Source organism: Rhincodon typus, chromosome 3 (assembly GCF_021869965.1).
Source record: "Rhincodon typus isolate 14 chromosome 3, sRhiTyp1.1, whole genome shotgun sequence".
In the NCBI taxonomy this organism is placed as follows: Eukaryota; Metazoa; Chordata; class Chondrichthyes; order Orectolobiformes; family Rhincodontidae; genus Rhincodon; species Rhincodon typus.
In genome coordinates, this window is record NC_063334.1 from 96958006 (window position 1) to 96976377 (window position 18372).

An 18372-nucleotide genomic window follows, 5' to 3' on the forward strand; every position below is an offset into this window, starting at 1 on the left:
TGAGTTGTAGTTGTTTCTTTTTGCTGTATCTGTTGTTATATAGATAAAGGGGCAGCACAGTGGCACAGTGGTTAGCACTGCTGCCTCACAGTACCAGGGACCCAGGTTTGATTTCAGCCTCAGGCGACTGTCTCTGTGGAGTTTGCACATTCTCCCCATGTCAATGTGCACGTTAGGTGGATTGGCCATGCTAAATTGCCTGTAGTGTTCAGGGATGTGTAGATTAGGTGGGTTATAGGGGGATGGGTCTGGGTGGGATGCTCTGAGGTTCTGTGTGGACTTGTTGGGCCAAAGGGCCTGTTTCCACACTGTAGGGATTCTATGAAACCAAGACAATTCATATAAATATTGTTATGTCCACATCAGTCAATGTAAACAGTACCAGTTCAACATCAGCCTATATGAATAGTGTTATGTTCAGCATATGAACACACAGAACTACTAAGGAGCAAGAGTAGGCCACTCAGCCCTTCAAGCCTGCTCCACCATTCAATAAGATCATGCTAATCTGATTTTAACCTCAACACTACATTCCTGCACACCCCCAATAATCTTTCACGCCCTTGATAATCAAGAATCTATCTATCTACCTCTGCCTTAAAAATATTTAAAGATTCTGTACACGCTGCTTTTTGAAGAAGGAAATTCCAAAGACTTTTATGTCAGTTAATGCAATCAGTGGCATTTCTGTACCAATGACTGTGCTCACCTTAAAGTATGAGCAGCAAGTATGCATATCAGTCAAAAAGAGCAGTGCTCTTACTCTACATGAGCAACACTTTATATCGGGGATCTGCTGGCCACAAAGCTAGAGAACAAGGATCGTGATGTGCCATTAACCTTTTCCATTGCTTCCCATGCAGAGAGAATGCTAACACTGCCAGCTTTTTTAATTTATTTTTCTTATTCATCTGGGAGATGTAGGTGTCGCTGGCTGGCCAGCATTTATTGCCTGTGCCCAGTTGCCCTTGAGAAGGTGGTGATGAGCTGTCTTCTTGAACCAGGCCATTGATAAGTGGCTGAGTGTATGAGCTAGGGTCACAAAATCCTAGGGGGTTAGCATGAATTCAAGCTAGTCTACAATACTAAAAATCAGTCTGCACCTCTTATCATGGGTGGATGCATTTGAACTGAAGCAACCGCTTGAGCTCACTCTGAATTTGACCTGGGAGAGAGGTTAAAGAATGGGCTCCCAAGATTTATCAATACTGCACTGGGAATGTTGGTGCAAGAGGTGGAGAGCAAAAGAGGTAGAGAGCCTGCCCTGACTAACATTCAAAAGGAAGTGATACCTGATACCTACCAAGATCAAAGCCAGGAGTCTAGACCAAAGGACCTAGATGTAGTGTTAAAAGAAGTTCAATAGCCTCCCGCACAAGTGACAAAAGCTAATGAATGTATCTTCAAATGCCATAATGCACCAACTGCACAACTAGCTTCACACACAGCTCAATTCATTATATCCCCATCACTCACCTAGCAGCAAGCTGTAACATTCACAGCCAACATTTATAGTATCATTTCCACCTCAAACACTTAGTCCTGTTGCAAGGCTCACACATCTTACAGCTTGCACACACAACACCCGTATATCTAAACACATTGCACAATGGTACATAACTGACAGATACAGCACCAGTGAAGGACAGGCACAGCTATGCATCCTCATGAGTCCAAAATAGTTGGATGCTGATATCAGAGACCATGCATAATGATGGGACTCAAACCATTGAAGATGTCAGCATGTTCATATCAAATTCTCCTTCAGTCCAGACTACCCCATCCCCAGCATATAACGTCTCCTTCCCCAACTGATGGACCTCACGGCCCCCTTCCTGATCCATACCTAATGCTACTTCCTGCTCTGGACCTAAAACGAGCTCACACCCACCCCTGCCCCCACTCCCCCCGGACCCCTACCCCCCCCCCCTTTGCCTTCTGAAAGACCTGACAATCCCCCCACCCTTTTACCAACTCCCAACTACCACACCAGACCCAACACCACCACTGCTGTTGGATCAACAACCCCACCCTGCTAACAACACAACATGTCCCTCCAGTCTAGACACACAGCACCTTACTGCCAAATCTGACCCCACCCTGCTCTGTTGCTGACCCAAGACCCCTGCCCTACCCTGACCCAGTGTAAATATTTATTAACTATAATTTATCTGGTTCCATTGTTACCTTGTACTGTGGCACCCTACTTACCAGCACCCAACCACCTGATGAAATGGCCCCTTCCATCAGGTACTCACCTGGAACCACCACTATCCCCTACCCATTTGGCATGCCACCTACTTGGCACCCTACCTACGTGGCACCCTATCCCCAACACCGTATCCTTTCAGCATTTTAACCTCACACTTACCTTATGTACTTAACCTTTTGCAGGAGTTGACAAAGTAGCTATATATGATGCTAGGTCTTTAAATTACAGCATATGGCAATGATTGTCATGAAAGAGCGTGACAAGGTTTGCCTTCCCTTGCCTGCTCTACACTATGAGCGATCCATAAGATTGGAAGTATGGCTCTGCATTTCCCAACGTGCCCCGATCAGAATCTCCTGAAATAATTTGTCTGACAATGATAACACTTTTTGTCTCCGAGAGTGTTATGTACAGTATTTCCCATCTTGGAATGCTTCAAGTTTTACTAATCAAAGCCTGACCACATACATCACTTTCAGTGAAGAAGTTAACTCTGTTGAGCCCTCAGTCCACTGATCATGACAAGTTTCTGACTGGTCAGATGTCGTGAATGTTAGACTCAAAATTGAGGGTTAAAAAATCATTTAATTGGCTTTTCAAGTATCTTCATTTTCCCAAAAGATCCAAAGGGTGTTCAAAGCAGAGTTCTTTCATTGCGTAAAACAGCACGGTAACCTGTGTGTGATTGCCACTCCTCAGAAAATCCAGCCCATGATTCTTTGTTCTAAAACACTGCATTAGTTAGATTTGGAAATGTATGGATGAAACAATACATTACACAGGATGTGGGTGATGATGTGTCTCATAATTTGTTTGTAATAAATGTACTAAAGATTGATTAAGCCGTTAAAATAAACTACAATGAAACAAACTTGTTCAGTACATGATTATGTCACCTAAATTTATGAAAGTTTAATATCCAGGTGCATATTTATGTCTAATTGCCACTGATTGCATGTGTTTTATAAATATTGTCTGTCCTACAGGGTAATGTGATTTTATTTCATTTTCAACATTGCCAGAGTGGTTGCAGGTCAACACTTTTCTTTCATTAGGATTTATGATAACGTTAACATTCCAATTAATAATATGCTTTAGACAAGTTATTAGATGTAGTGCTGGAATCCTGCAATTTTTGCATTACTGCCATCCTTGTAGGTTAGTTAAGATTGATGTGGCTGTTTTGCACAGTCTGAAGAGAATGAAGCATATTATTATGAACTATAATCCATAACTCTCAACGTTTTATATTGTGCTTACTTTGCATACTCTATAAATCAATGGATAAATTTATCATTTATTTGGAAATTGTTCTACATTGTGATTCATAAAGCTAAGTTTTAAACCTGAACGCATTAGAATAATTTTTCAGGTTTTACAGTAAACACATTCCCTGCGGTTTTTAATCTTCCACAGATTAATTAATGCTATGCAACCTATGAATGTTAAAATAACCACCAATTAATGTAGCCTATAAATGCTGAAGCAGCTTTTGGAAATGCAAATAGTGCCCTTTCATTATCATACTTAAGGATAGGAAAATGTCAAAGGGCTCGATCCAGATTAGCCCAGATTAATATATTTTTATTACATCATTTTCCTATTTTTACCTGGAATGCACAGTCTCGGAGTGCGGTAGAGGCAGAATCAATCAAGGCCTTTAATGTAATTTGGATAATTATCCAAAATGAAAAATTTGCAGGGCTACAGAAAAAAAGGCAGAGAAGTAGGCCTAGGCAAGTCCCTCTTACAGACAGACAACAACTACATTATAGGCCAACTGAACTCATTCTGTGCCATAATCATTCAACAATTCTATGATTTTTCACCTAACTGGTCTACTAATTTCATGCTACTTCTTTATTCAACTGGATATGCAAAATGGTCTGAGCAGAAGATTCTTCCATCCATCATATTGATAGAATGTCACAGTCTCCACAGAAAACATCCGAGCCACTCAAAAGGGGAGCCATATATAATGTCACAGCATTTTTTCACTACTTCCCCAAGATGCCCTTCTAGTCTCAGTTCATGATTCTTCCAATCATTTAATAGAGGGTGATAAGTACTTTCAACGTTTTGAGTGACAGATCGTTTTGGATCCAGAACCCTGATAAACCTTTAGTTGGTAACTAATTGCTAAATTCCTCAAGTTCCAGGGCAACCAAATGAATGTTATATTTCTTAAAAGTGATATAATATTTTCAATAGGAAATGTGTGATTGTATACACTGGTCTACAATGCTGTTACTGCAATTGGCTTCAAAAAATTAGATTACATGTAATTCCTTATGTCTTCCAAATTATTTTAGATGCATAATAAGAAGTGTGTCAACTATACCAAATAAAGAATTCATAACTATCATCCTTTCTCCATCTGCTTTTTCTAACTTACAACCAAAGCATAGACAACTCTGACCTCAGTTAACTTTCGGTCAAGATGATCCATTAGGTCCAAAGAGTGCTGTCTTATAACCTTCCATTGAAGTTATGGATGTTCTAGTGTCTTAATTTGCCTGTCGATGAGCAATACAATTTCAATGTAGGCTCTCTCAACTGGGCACAATCAATCAATCTAAAACTCTATTGTTCGCAGAGCCAAGTCAATCTCAATAGAAAACAATGAATACCACTTCCACAGTAAATTACATGGCAACAACATTTGCATTGTTACATGAGACTTATCGCAGGTTTCATTGACAACAGAATTGATTAAAATGATCAAAGTGCTTTGAAATCAAGAAGATTGTCATTTTTAAAAGATATGACAAAGATTATTACTTTATTATTTTGATTTTGAAATTTTGATTCTGCAGTAGAGGTAGATGGGTTTTTGGTTGTATTTCAGTGAAGGTTACTGTTTTTTATGAGGCCAGTGAGTTCAAGCACCATTTCTGAGAAAGCATGTGACTTAAGTTAAACAATTAGATATACTACCTGGGGAGTTAATTACTGAATGTTTGCTAAGGTGGGTTTTATGATCTTAAGAGAAATAGAGGGTCAGGGACCTCTAGAAGGTTTATTTCAGTAGAAGTAAAGTCTTACTAATAGAAATATATAGCTTGTAGAAGTCTCCAGGCTGTGAGAATTGGGGAAAAAAAATTGTCAGGCTATCAGAACTGACAGCACATTTTAAGCTATTTTAGCTGTACAAGAAGGAGGATGGGGAAAGAATCAGTGAATCTGTCTGCACATATGTGTCTCTGAGTGATTCAGAGAAAACTGCATCTGGCAAGTGTACAGAAAGTCAGTTGACTAAGACATCTTAAAATGAAGGCAGGACAGATATTTCATTGAGGTTAAGCATCTGTAAATGATGTTATGAGAACAGAGTTAAATGTTTATTTTTTCTGCTTATATTATGGTTTGTTGTATATTGAAAGTGCTTTGTTCTTTTCTCCCTAGTGCAATGAAATTATATTCTTTTGTTTAAAGTACATTGGAAGACTTGTGTGACTAGTTAGTGAATGACCACTGTAGTAATTAAATTGCTAAAATAGAACTTATGATTTATCAAGCCCCAAGATTCATGCTGGGATTTGGCTGTCCAACATCAGTTGGAATCATAAAAAAGACAATTCAGCTTGAGCATATTTCCTTCTGAGTGTATAAATAATAATGTAAGACATTGATGAACTAACTTCTGTGCTTCAAACATGTTAAGGATGTGCTCTGTCGCCCATTGGATATCTCATTTCAGTCTTCTTGAAAAGTATTGAAACATTATTCTGAAAATAATGATGTCAGCATTGTAAACTGATGGCTTGACTTTTGTCTTTGCTGTTGGTGATAATCTGGTGGAGCACTTCCACTGCAACCATTGTGGTACGTGCCTAAATTTCAATATATTGAAATTAATGGAATGGACTGTGTAAAGGGCAAGGAATCTGCACTCTGACATTACCAACCAGTGAAGGTGAAAAAGTAACTTAGTTTTCTTTTATTGAATGAAACATCTTTTTTGAATTAGGATGAATTTCCAGTTGTAATGCAACAAAATAATCAAGGCACTTGCCTTGATTAAGCATGCTGCATTATGCTTCCAAGGAAGTAGAGAAAGATTCTGGTTTGCAATGTTAGTTGGCTTAGTTTATTGCATTATTAACTGGGGCAAAACATATAAATAGATTGGCATGGTTATAGTCCAGTGCCTGAGCTGATGACTCAATGGCGAAATTCATGAATACCTTCTAAGAAAAGATATAATCAATCATGTTTCTTTCTTTCAAGATTGTTTAAAAAAATCTACTGAAGATGTATTTCAGTTGCGTTGATTAATATGGTGATATGACATAGTCTATTCCTCAGAATATTTGCCAAAGAATTCTAAAAGGCTCTGCAAGCCACAATATTTGCCACTCCCCATATGATTTTTGTACACATTCCAGAGGGTAGTTTAAATGCTTATCATCAACAAGCAGCTGAATTCTACTTGCTTGCTATAGCATGTGTAGCACCAGCTGGGCAAAGATAATTAAGTCAGAACAAAACAAGCAACATTTTTGTGTAATTTGATGTGTCTATCAAGGTTAAGATTGTCAGTTCTGCAGAATTAAATTTTATATCCAGGGTCAATACCATAATTCACAACACAGACGAGGTACTGCACAAGTAACAATTCACATCACCTCAACAATATGCTTTGCTTCCTTCAACCTCAGCACATCAACATTTCTCACATGAAGCACATTTTGATCTCTTTGTAATAATGCCAATTTAATACCAATTTGCTATTGTTTTAGCATTTGTTTATTAAGATTAAGTTTGAAATTGCATGAACACATGTAATTTAGGATGTTTACAGATTTCCAGGAGAAAATACTTCAATTCAAATTCAAATTGGGGTGTCAGTCAGTCCTATCAGTCAGTATTTTAATTAACAGTATACATATTAAATTTTGAATGAAGCTATGATTTTGTAGATAAAAAAAAGAATACACAAGATATTTTTTAATATGTTTAAGAAGAATCTTTAAGAATACCTTTAAAAAAACATATTCTCTATTCCAAATCGTTTCATAGCCAATATAAAAATTCTAAATATAATCACTGTTGTAATGTAGGCAAACATTAATGTCGTTATTGTGAGTGCCAATGAAGAGAGTAAATCTGTATAATACATTTGTGTTTTATTCTAATTTTAAATTTTCTCTGGAGCCGCAGATTAATCTCCCAAAATCCATAGGAGGATTAGAAATTGTTAATGATTTCTCATTTTCATTTGTTTGCATGCCCTTTGGGTAAATATAGCCATCATTCTTCATCAAATAACTATGTACAGCTAATATAGTACAGATTGGGAGAAATACGAGTAGTTTGGAAAAGAAAGCTGTGCCAGCGCATAACTTGACGGCTTGATTGTGTTCTTCATATAAGTTTTCATGAATAACCATAGAAAAAAATGGATTAAATGTTATGAGGAAATAATGAATATTTTTGATTCTCTTCTAGCCTCAAGAGTCAGCAGATGAGCAGTATCATCATAATCCATCGCCTTCCTTTTTAGATTATAATCCTGGAATTTCATCTGAAAATATTTGACATTGGAGACTGACCAAAAATGAACACCAATCTCCCTCTATATCCAGACATATTTGATAGGTTTCCCATCGTTATACAGTCTTTCAGCCTGCCCTGAACAATGTTAATCAGCAGACAAATCTATTGTTCAAACATGATGCAGTTTGATTTTCTGATTGTTGTTGTATGACTTGTTTATCAACTGGCTATTATTCATCACGTATATTGATAGCCCTTGTCTCTTTAATCCTCTGACAAATGTTGAAAACATACCTTCCATAGTTCAGATCAAATGTTCAACCATGGCATTTGACTGAAAATGCAGAGGAGTTATTATAGTCAATAACCATAATTTAAATCAAATTTCTAAAATAGAAGATAACCCCTGGATGATTCTTATTGGCGTGTGGGAAATATTGTTTGGAATGCTTTGAACAACCAAAAGCTGGAGTAATTTCTGAATCTCAAATTCCTGTATGAAGAACAATTTGCAGCAAAACTTTAAACCAGAGAGCCACAGATGTTTATGGTGTGGAAAGGTATTGTTCAGTTATTTACACCTGTGTCAGTTCTTTGTTAGACTAATTTACAATGAATGCTGTCTGCTCTCCCTATTGCATATATTTTGATTTGATCCAAATAGTTATCAAACATTCCCTTAAAAGACATATCATTCATCCGTTCCACAATTCTATCCCTGAATCTATCATAACAGGGTTCCCTCTTTGGCACACTATTGAAATAGCCCTCATCAAAGTGCCATCTTTCTGAAATGTTCTCCAACCTTTGTCATGGTTGGCCACATCATCCTCCTTTCCTATATCTCTCTGTTGTCCAGCTACGTGCAACTGAATTCAACTGTCTTCAACTGTTCCTAATCCTAATTATTCAACTGAAGTAGAGGAATGCAACAACAGCTACAACAAACGTCTATTTAGAAAAGTTTCCAAGCCACTTTGCAGGAAAGTTATAAAACAAAAGTTTGGCACTGAGCGAAGTAAGGAAATATTATGGCAGAGGTTGAAAGCTTGGACAAAGAGGTAAACTTTACGAACTGTCTTAATGGAGGAAGCAAGCAGAGATGTGGAGAAGTTCAAAGAGGGAATTCCAGTGCTGAAGGCCTCAACACATGAAGACACGGCCAGAAATGGTGGGACAATTAAAATCAGGGATGTTTAAGTGGCCAAAGTAGTTATCTCAGAGTGTTGTTGGGCTACAGGAGTTTACAGAGGACAAGTATGGATGTAGCTACTTTAAAACAAGAATGAAAATTTCAAAATTATGGTCTGCTTCCCCACATGGTAGGAGATCTTCCCACTCCCCTCCCACTGCTGGCTAAGTGCTAGAGGCCTTCAAACATGAGGCTTATGTGGGATCTGGGTAGGAAGGCTGACACCCCGATTTCCCGTCACTGGTACGATGTCATGGAAGAGAATGGGCGTTCCACCTGCCACCTTCTTTCATCATATTGTCAGCCTTCATGCTTCACACCCCATCCCCAAATAGTAAAAGCCAGTGCTACGTTTCCACAAAGTACCTCAGAGGGCAGCATGCAGGTTAGAAATAAGTGGGTGCCCAGACTGAAACACTTGCAAGCATCATCAACCTGAAGTACCAGATAATCTATCTTGGTCTCCTCCTGGGGACCCCATCATTCGACATGCCAGTCTTCAGCCAATATCAAGAAATTGCTGAAGGTTTTGGTTACTGGAAAATCCTTGACAACATTATAGCAACAGAACTGAAGACCTGTGTCTTTAGCCAAGCCGTTCTAGTAAAGCTGTAACACCAGCATCTGCCTTTCAATGTAAAAAAACTAGCCAGATATGTCCTGTTCACACAAAAGGAGGTCAAATTCAACCCAGCTGACTATTGCCTACTCTCGATTTTCAGCAAAGAAGTGAAAGAGATCATCAACATGTTATCAGGGGTTATTAGCTGATCTTTGTTTTGAGTTCTGTCTGGGCCACTCAGATCCTGACATCAGTACAGCCTTGATTCAAACACAGACAAAAGAGCTGAATTCCTGAGGTGAGACATGAGTGACAACTCATTGTCATCAAGGCTGCAACTGACCAAGTACGACATCAAGGAGCCCTAGCAAAAGTGGAGTCCATGGGAATCAGGTGGTAAACTCTTAGTTGGTTGAAGTCATACTTAACACAAAGAAAGATGGCTGTAGCTGTTACAGGTCAGTCATCTCCACTCCAGGACATCTCTGCTGGAGTTCCTCAGGGTAGTGTCCTAGGCCCAACCATCTTCATTTGCTTTATCAAAGACCTTCCCTCAGTCATAAGCTGAGAAGTGGGAATGATTGCCAATGATTGAACAACATTGAGTACCATTCACAACTCTTCAGATACTGGTCCATGTCCACTTGTAACAGGTCAGAAATCAGATGACACCAGGTTATAGTCCAATCGGTTTATTTAAAATCACAAGCTTTTAGAGCATTTTCCCTTCGTCAGTTGAAGTGAAAGAGAAGCACACAAGCATAGAATTTATATGCAGAGAGGTCAATGGGTAGAGAGATCAAAACATCATACAAATGGTGTGAGTGAACTGTTGACGGGACAAATAATAGGTCTCAGTGGGTCATCAAGAGTGTCAGACAGTGTGTGTACTGTAAAGTGTCAACAGCTGAATAACAAGCAAAGGCATGACCTATAATCTAATTAAGTAAGGCAGAGAGATAATTACAAAAAAATAAAAATAAGGTCGTGCTGGAGACAAACCAAATGACTGGAATAACATGATAAGTATAAGAGTTGCATGCTGAGGGTCTAACCAAAGTAATAAGTAATCCAAAACTGTACAAACTAATTAAGGTAGAGAGATCATAACAATTCATCAAAGTGATGGTGTCAAAACAGGACAGTAAGGAATATTTCACAGAAATAAGAACAGTGTGGTGGGCCAAGTTCCATACCCAGGAAGACAGCCTCAACCATGATCTTGGGGTCATGTCGTGCCAAGTGTGACCCCACCATACTGTTCTGTATCTGTAAAATCTTCCTCAATAAATTCTTATGATCTCTCTACCTTAATTAGTTTGGACAGTTTTCAATTACTTATTACATTGGTTAGACCCTCAGCGTGCAACTCTTATACCTATCATGTTATTCCAGTCATTTGGTTTGTCTCCAGCATCACCTTATTTTTAATTTTTTGTAATTATCTCTCTGCCTCATTTAATTGGATTATAGGTCATCCCTTCACTTTTTATTTAGCTGTTGACACTTTGCTCACACCGTCTGACACTCTTGATCACCTGTAGAGACCAATTATTTGGCCTGTCGATACTCCACTCACACAATTTCTATGGTCTTTTGACCTCTCTGCCCATAAATTCTATCCCTGTGTGCTTCTCTCTCACTTCACCTGACGAAGGGGCAATGCTCTAAAAGCTTGTGATTTCAAATAAACCTGTTGGACTATAACCTGGTGTCGTCTGATTTCTGACCTTATCTACCCCAGTCCAACACTGTCACCTCTACATCAAGTGTAACAAAATCTGGACAATATCCAGGCTTGAGCTGAAAAGTGGCAAGTGACATTTGTGCCACACAAATGCCAGGTAATGACCATTTCCAATAAGAAACAATCTAACTACCATCCTTTGAACATTCAATGGCATTACCATCACTGTGTCCCCCATCATTATTGACCAGAAAATGAACAGGACAAGCCATATATACACAGTAGCTGCAAGAACAGGTCTGAAGCTAGGAATACTGAAGCGAGTAACTCACCTCCTGACTCCCTAAGGACTGTCCACCATACATATGATGTGGAGGTGCTAGTGTTGGACTGGGGTGGACAAAGTCAGAAGTCACACAACACCAGGTTATAGTCCACCTGATGAAGGAGCAGAGCTCTGAAAGCTTGTGATTTCAAATAAACCCGTTGAACTATAACTTGGTGTCGTGTGACTTCTGACCTTGTCCATCATATATATGGCACAAGTCATAAGTGTGATGGAATGCTCTTGACTTGCCTGGATGAGTACAGTTCCAACAGTACTCAAGAAGCTTGACACTGTCCAGGACATAGTAGCCCTCTTGATTGTGACCATATCCATAAACATCCTTGACAAATACTTAGTAGAAGTAGTGTGTACTATCTTCAAGATGCACTGCAGAAATTTGCCAAAGATTGTTAGACAACACCTTCCAAATATACAACTGCAACTATCTAGAAGGACAAGGAAAGCATATAAATGAGGACACCACCACATGCAAGTTTCCCTCCGAGTTACTGGCTCTCCTAACTTGGAAATATATGGACATGCCCTGAGTGTCGCTAGGACAAAATCCTGGAATTATTTCCCTAATGGCAACACAGTAAATAGACAGGAGCAGTTCAAGAAGGCAGCTCATCACCAGCTTCTCAAAGGCAACTAGCAATGGGCAATAATTTGTGGTCCAGCCAGAGATGCCCACATACCATTGTGAATTAATAAAAAGAAAATATATTATATTTTTAGGGGACTTGACAGGGCAAATGCAGAAAGATTGTTTCTCCTTTTGGTAGAGTCTAGGACCAGAGGGCATAATCTCAGAATAAGGGGTTTCACACTTAAGTCAGGGATGAGGAGGAATTTGTTCTCTCAGAGAATACTAAATCTGTGGAATTCTTTATCGCAGAGGGCTGTCAAGGCTGGATCAGTCAATGTATACAATATTCAATCTGAGGATACATTTTTAATAAGTAAGGGAATCAAGTGTTACAGGGTAAGGCAGGAAAGTTGAGTTGAGGATTATCAGATCATGCCAGATCTCATCTAATGGTGAAGCATTGGCTTGATAGCCGAAAGGCCTAGTTTGGTTCCTATGTCTTATGATTCTATTGTCTTATGGAAGCTCACTCAAGGTTGCTCTACCAGGTGACACTCAATAAAAATAATGCAACCCCCGTGAAAACAAGCACATATCAAGTCTGATAAAAAGCACAAATAGAGGAAACCCTGGGCCAGGAACTTATCTAAAACTAACAATCTCCGATACCCTGTCCAATTTCCTGAAAACCTTTCTCAGCACTTACCCTTAAAGATCACCCATGTGTGCTTACCAGCAGTCTAGCAAATACCTGAATAATGAACATGGTCAGCTTTGCCATGAAGAGAAAACGAGAAGTCATTCACACATGTAATTTGAGACAATGCAATTTATGGATTTAGTTAATGTAAATGTCAAACCCATTAACTATCCTCATACTTGATTAAATCTTCAGTCTTCATTTGCATCTCTTTATGGCAGTAACAATTCAGAATGATCTAATTAGCACCATTCAACACTGTCTGAACTTAAAGCAACACAGAATGTCTGCTAAAGTAACAGATTCGGCATTTGTTGTCCTTGCATTGTTGTTACATTATGTTCCATTTTTAATAATTAAATTTTCATCTTGAATACTCCAACTAATCACAGCCTACTTAACCAACAGACTTTCACCACATTTATAATACAATATAGAGTTTATCCTGTCATTCTAATCCTTGCTGGAGCTCTTGTTTGGCACTTGGAGGCCTGTGTTGCATTATAACTAATTTACGGTTGGCTTTGTACACAAAAATACTCATGGATTAGTTTTAGCACATAATAAAACAAATGACTGAATGCGTAGGTGCCTCTACATTTCTGACACATGATACATCTTAAACAGGGCCCTTCCTGTTGTATTTGAATTCTGTAACACTTGTCTGTCTGTCAACAATAAAACTGATATTAAAAAAAGCTGATAAGATTTTTAAGAGGATCATACAGAATATAAATACTCCCAGTGATGGAAATGTGAAATAAAAACAGAAAATGCTGAAAATACTCTACAGGTCAGGCAGCACTTCTAGTGAGAAACAGCCTTAACAATTCAGGTCAATGTGACCCTTTGTCAGAACATTTGTGAGTTCTATTGAAGTGTCATTCCAAACCTGAAATAAAAACAGAAACTCAGCAGGTCTGGCAGCATCTGCGTAGAAAGAAATAGGGTTAACATTTCAAATCTAATATGGCTTTCTTCAGAACTATTTTCTCTTTCCATAGATTCTGCCTGATTTTCTTGCTACTTCCAGCAAGTTTTACTTTTGTTTTTATCTTTAAAAAGATTTTTTTTAAACTCTATTTTTTGGTGACTATTACAAAGGTATTTTAAGTTTCTTAATTATTCTTCACTTATTCCTCCATATTGCTCACTAATTTTGATTGTTAATGTGCAGTGAATTCATCTCAGGTAAAACTACAAAAGTGGCAGGTTTTTAAAAAAATGATAAGGCCGGATCAGTTCAGACTTTGGAAAATTGTATACAAGTTGGCGCAGTCACGGGGCTGATGCAATTTACTGTGGAAAAATGTTGAAGTTATGTATTTTGGGAAGGAAAGTAAGGCATTGGACTATTCACTCAGTAGAAAAAAAATGAAGTGTGTAGAATTCACCAACAAGGAACAAGAATAGGCCGCTCGGCCCTTCAATCTTGCTCTACCATTCAATAAGATCATGGCTGATCTGATTTTAACCTCAACTCTCCGTTCCTGCATATCCCCAATAATCTTTCATCCGCTTTGTACTCTTTTATTTGCCTTCGCCTTAAAAAGTACTGAATGATTCTATATCTACTGCCTTTTGAGGAGGGGAATTCCACAGACCACAACCCTCTGAGAGAAAATGCGAACAAAGAGACATGGATACTTTGAAATACTGGGGTGCTAATTAATCCATCAGGATTGTCATCAGTGCTGGCTGCTCCTCCTTGCTTGCCATGTAGAAACAATAGCACAAGTCTGTGGGCTCAGTAGACTTCCCATCCATTTATTTGTGTTACCACCACTTCCAGATTCATTTAGATCCCACTTACTGCTTTGTCAGTATCAATGTCTATGAAGCAGCCAATGTGCCAGTCATTGGCATCTGCTGTCACATTAATTACCAGGGGCCACCTCTTCTGGTACTGAATCACCAATCTAACACCAAGAGGACTTTTATCTGGCCAATGCTGGGCTTTATTTTCATGTTAAAAATACCACCAGAATCATTTCAGGTATACCAGGCAGATTCCTCAGGGAAAGCCAAGTTTTATCCTTCCACTCAAATATATCAGGCATAATATTTTTTGTGGTGCAAGTTCAGAGAGAAAAGCTAAAACTTATTTTTAAAGTTTATTGGGATTGATAAATGAAGAAGCAGAATACATGAGCAAAGAGATTATGATAACTTTACACCTGGTGATGGTTGGTTCTCAATTATAGTACAGTATGCAGTTTTGGATGCCCTCTTATAGAAAAGGCAATAAGACTGTGCAGACAGGAAAAGTCACCAGAATGATATAGTAATAAGAAACTGCAAGTATGAGGAGAGATTTGATATACAGGAACTACTTACATTAGAACAAAGGAGGCAATTTAATAGAAGTATTAATAATTATAAAGAGTTTTGGACAAAGTTGAAGATCTATTTTCTTGGAACGATTATTGGCTTATTAATTCAAAATTGTCACTTAGACAATAAGTTGGAAGATTGGAAGACTATTTATTCAGAGTTGTCAGAGAATTCAATACTTGTCCACAGATGGTAATATCTTAGGGAAAGGTAGTTGATCACTCTTTATCATCACCTCATTAAACACCCGATGTTGAGTTTTCCTTCCTGGCATCGACTTTAGTTGATTTTATTAATGGTTTCCTCTCCTAGCCTCTAACTTTCAAAACACCCTTCACCACCCTGCAAACCCATCCCCCAGTCATCTCAGAAGGTATACCCTTGATCCCTTTATTTTCAATTATTACTGTGCCACCTCCAACCTCCATTTCCTTCCAGTCCTCAAATAGATTGTTGCTGCTATTTCACTGATCCATAGTCAATTCGTTCAAAACTCAATGATCACGCTGAACAGCAAAGTAACTTGATCTTTTTTGTCATTTTCAACTGTCTGCTCAAGCCCTTGTCCCATCCTCCCCACCCTCCTCTCTAACATAAGGAGTTCATCCATTACCTGCAAACAATCACCCCATTTCCAATTCCTCCGTCATTCCAACTCCATCCTTAAAACCTGCTGTTGACAACCCCTCCTAATCATTTTTGGTTTGGCAGGTTTCTTACATATCCATGAAGCAGCTAGGGACATTTTTTTAACATGAATGGCACTATATAAAGGTGAGTCATTTTTTGTTGGAGTGGCAGGTGAAGAAAAAATGCAAAGTGTTGAATTTAGTTTTGGGAAGCTGCAGAAAAGAGTTGGCACAGACAGAGTGGATTGAATGGGCTCCTCCTGTTCTTATCTTCTGTGGTTTCATAGATTTAACACAGTTGATCGCAGCATTACTGAACAAAGTAGGGAGATAATCAGTCAGGGGTTCCTGCTAGGAAGGGTAAGCATGTCAGAAAGACAAGGTATAACATTCCTGATTGTTCTTCAGCTGTATAAGCCACTAGCACTCACAGTCCAGGCCTAATGTGAAGAGTCATCTAGACTAGAATCATTAGCTTGTTCTCTCTCCATGGATGCTGTCTGACCCGCTGTGATTTCCAGCATTTGTTGTTTTCAGTACAAATTCCAGCATCCACAGTAATTTGTTCCTACCTAATATGGAGAATGATTATTTGGACAAAGTTCTAGGCCAGTTGGTATTTATGCCAGGATTGTATGCCAGTATGCTAGCACCTTTTGGGAAGGGGAGATTTCTTAAAAACATACGCAGAGCAATTAAAATTTAAAATACATAAATGAGGAAATAATGCTTTATAAGCTTATTACTTAATGACATTTATTGCAAACATTTGCCTGCAATTTTATCGTCAGCAAAAAGTAATGCACAAATGCCCTCTACTGGCAAAATATAGCATACATAAATGGGAGAAGGTGATTTGACTACAAGAAAGCCCAACCAATGAAGCACTTCTGAAGTTTACTCAGTCATATAATGTGACAGTACAATAGAATGCTAACATTACTTGATCACATAATCTTTACAAGTATGTTATCTTAATTGCATTATTACTTTCTACTAAAGTTTGGGGCTTTATAAGTTAGTTATTCCCTGAATGTAAAATAGCCCCAATAGGGGGCCTGGTACCCCATTCATCAACAAAAAAAGTTTTCTCCAACTAACATACTGAAGATGGAATTTTTAGGCCACAAAAGATTTAATGATGTACCTTTTTAAAAGTGCAGCATATAATGTTTAACGGGAGAAAGTTTTGAGGAAATCAAAGAGAAAAAAAGTCTTCCTTGTGATAATGGAGTATAAGAGGTAAATAAATAAATATTAGCCAAACCTTCCTGAGTATTCCATAATTTGTGAAACCAAACTAATATTTCTGAGTGGAATATTTTCAAAGGAGAAAATATAACAAGGGATGGATTCCTACAGAAATTTAGAATCACAATCAAGATTAGTTACTTTTGGGTAAAGCAAGCCACTGACTTCAGAACGCAGGAGTGGAAACAGAATTCATTCATCAAATAAAGTTTCAACTGAAATATTTCCTCACAATAGTAGTTTAGGAGAGGAAAAGAAGCCAGACTGATGAGTAGAACAATTCTGTAAGCAACCAGCAGAAATAAAGTGTTTGGATTTTAAATTTCTTGAAGCAGCTCAAAACAAAAATTGAAGAAAATTGTGAAATTCTGGTGTTAGAGACAGTGACATATTAACTACAGTCTCTTAATGAGAATGTCCTTCTGGGTAGGTTTGAATAGATAATTCACTTACTTTAATGAGGGTAGCAGGAAAGCCTGGATTTTTTTTTAAACTTATCGAAATAACAACTTTACAAAGGGGATTTTGATTTATAAATATTTCTTGGATATGTTTTTGTACGGAAAGAGTGTGAGGAATGAATACAGAATGAAGTAGCAAATACCAATATTCAAAATGTCTACTGTTTAAACCAAATGATTGTGTTTCACAAGCTGAATGGCAGTTTTGAAATTTTCAAACAGGTTTTTCTCTGTCATTTATAAAGATAAAGTGAAAGAAATCTCCACATGTACAAAATGCATTTTCGAGCAATTGGTTGCTCCTCTGATAATTTTGAAATTATCTTTAGTGACTTCAACGCTTTGCATGTTAAAAAATACCAGAAATGCTCAGCAGGTCAGACAGGTCAGAGGTAAGATTAATATTTCAGAGCAGTAACATATGAACATCTGAATGTATGTCGTAACAACTTTCCATTTGTATTTCTAATTATGATCTTATGCTTAATTGATTGTTTTCTCTTTATATTTCAAATTTCTAGTCCATGCTTCAGTTTTGTTCTGTTTGTTTCATTGTAAATTGGAGTAAGCGAAATAGCTTGCGTATTTACAACAATGGAAAAGAGAACTGCATTTTATGGAGATGTCATTGGAAAATTTTTGCTATTTTAAAAGAGCCACATCTTATTAAAATATGTATAAAAATATCTTATTCGAAAAACATTATCATGGACCTCCAATAAAATATTACTAGAGAATTGGGAAAATGGCCAGAGAAAAAAAATTACTTTGGTTAGAAATGAATTTTGAGGGAAATTTTGTCATTCCATTAAATAGTTTTGGAATTATCTGCTGAAACTTTCATGAAATAAAAAATATTTTTAAAAATGCAAAAGACGTAATCTAACTGCACAGACACTGAATCTAAAATCCAATGTCTTGATGCAAA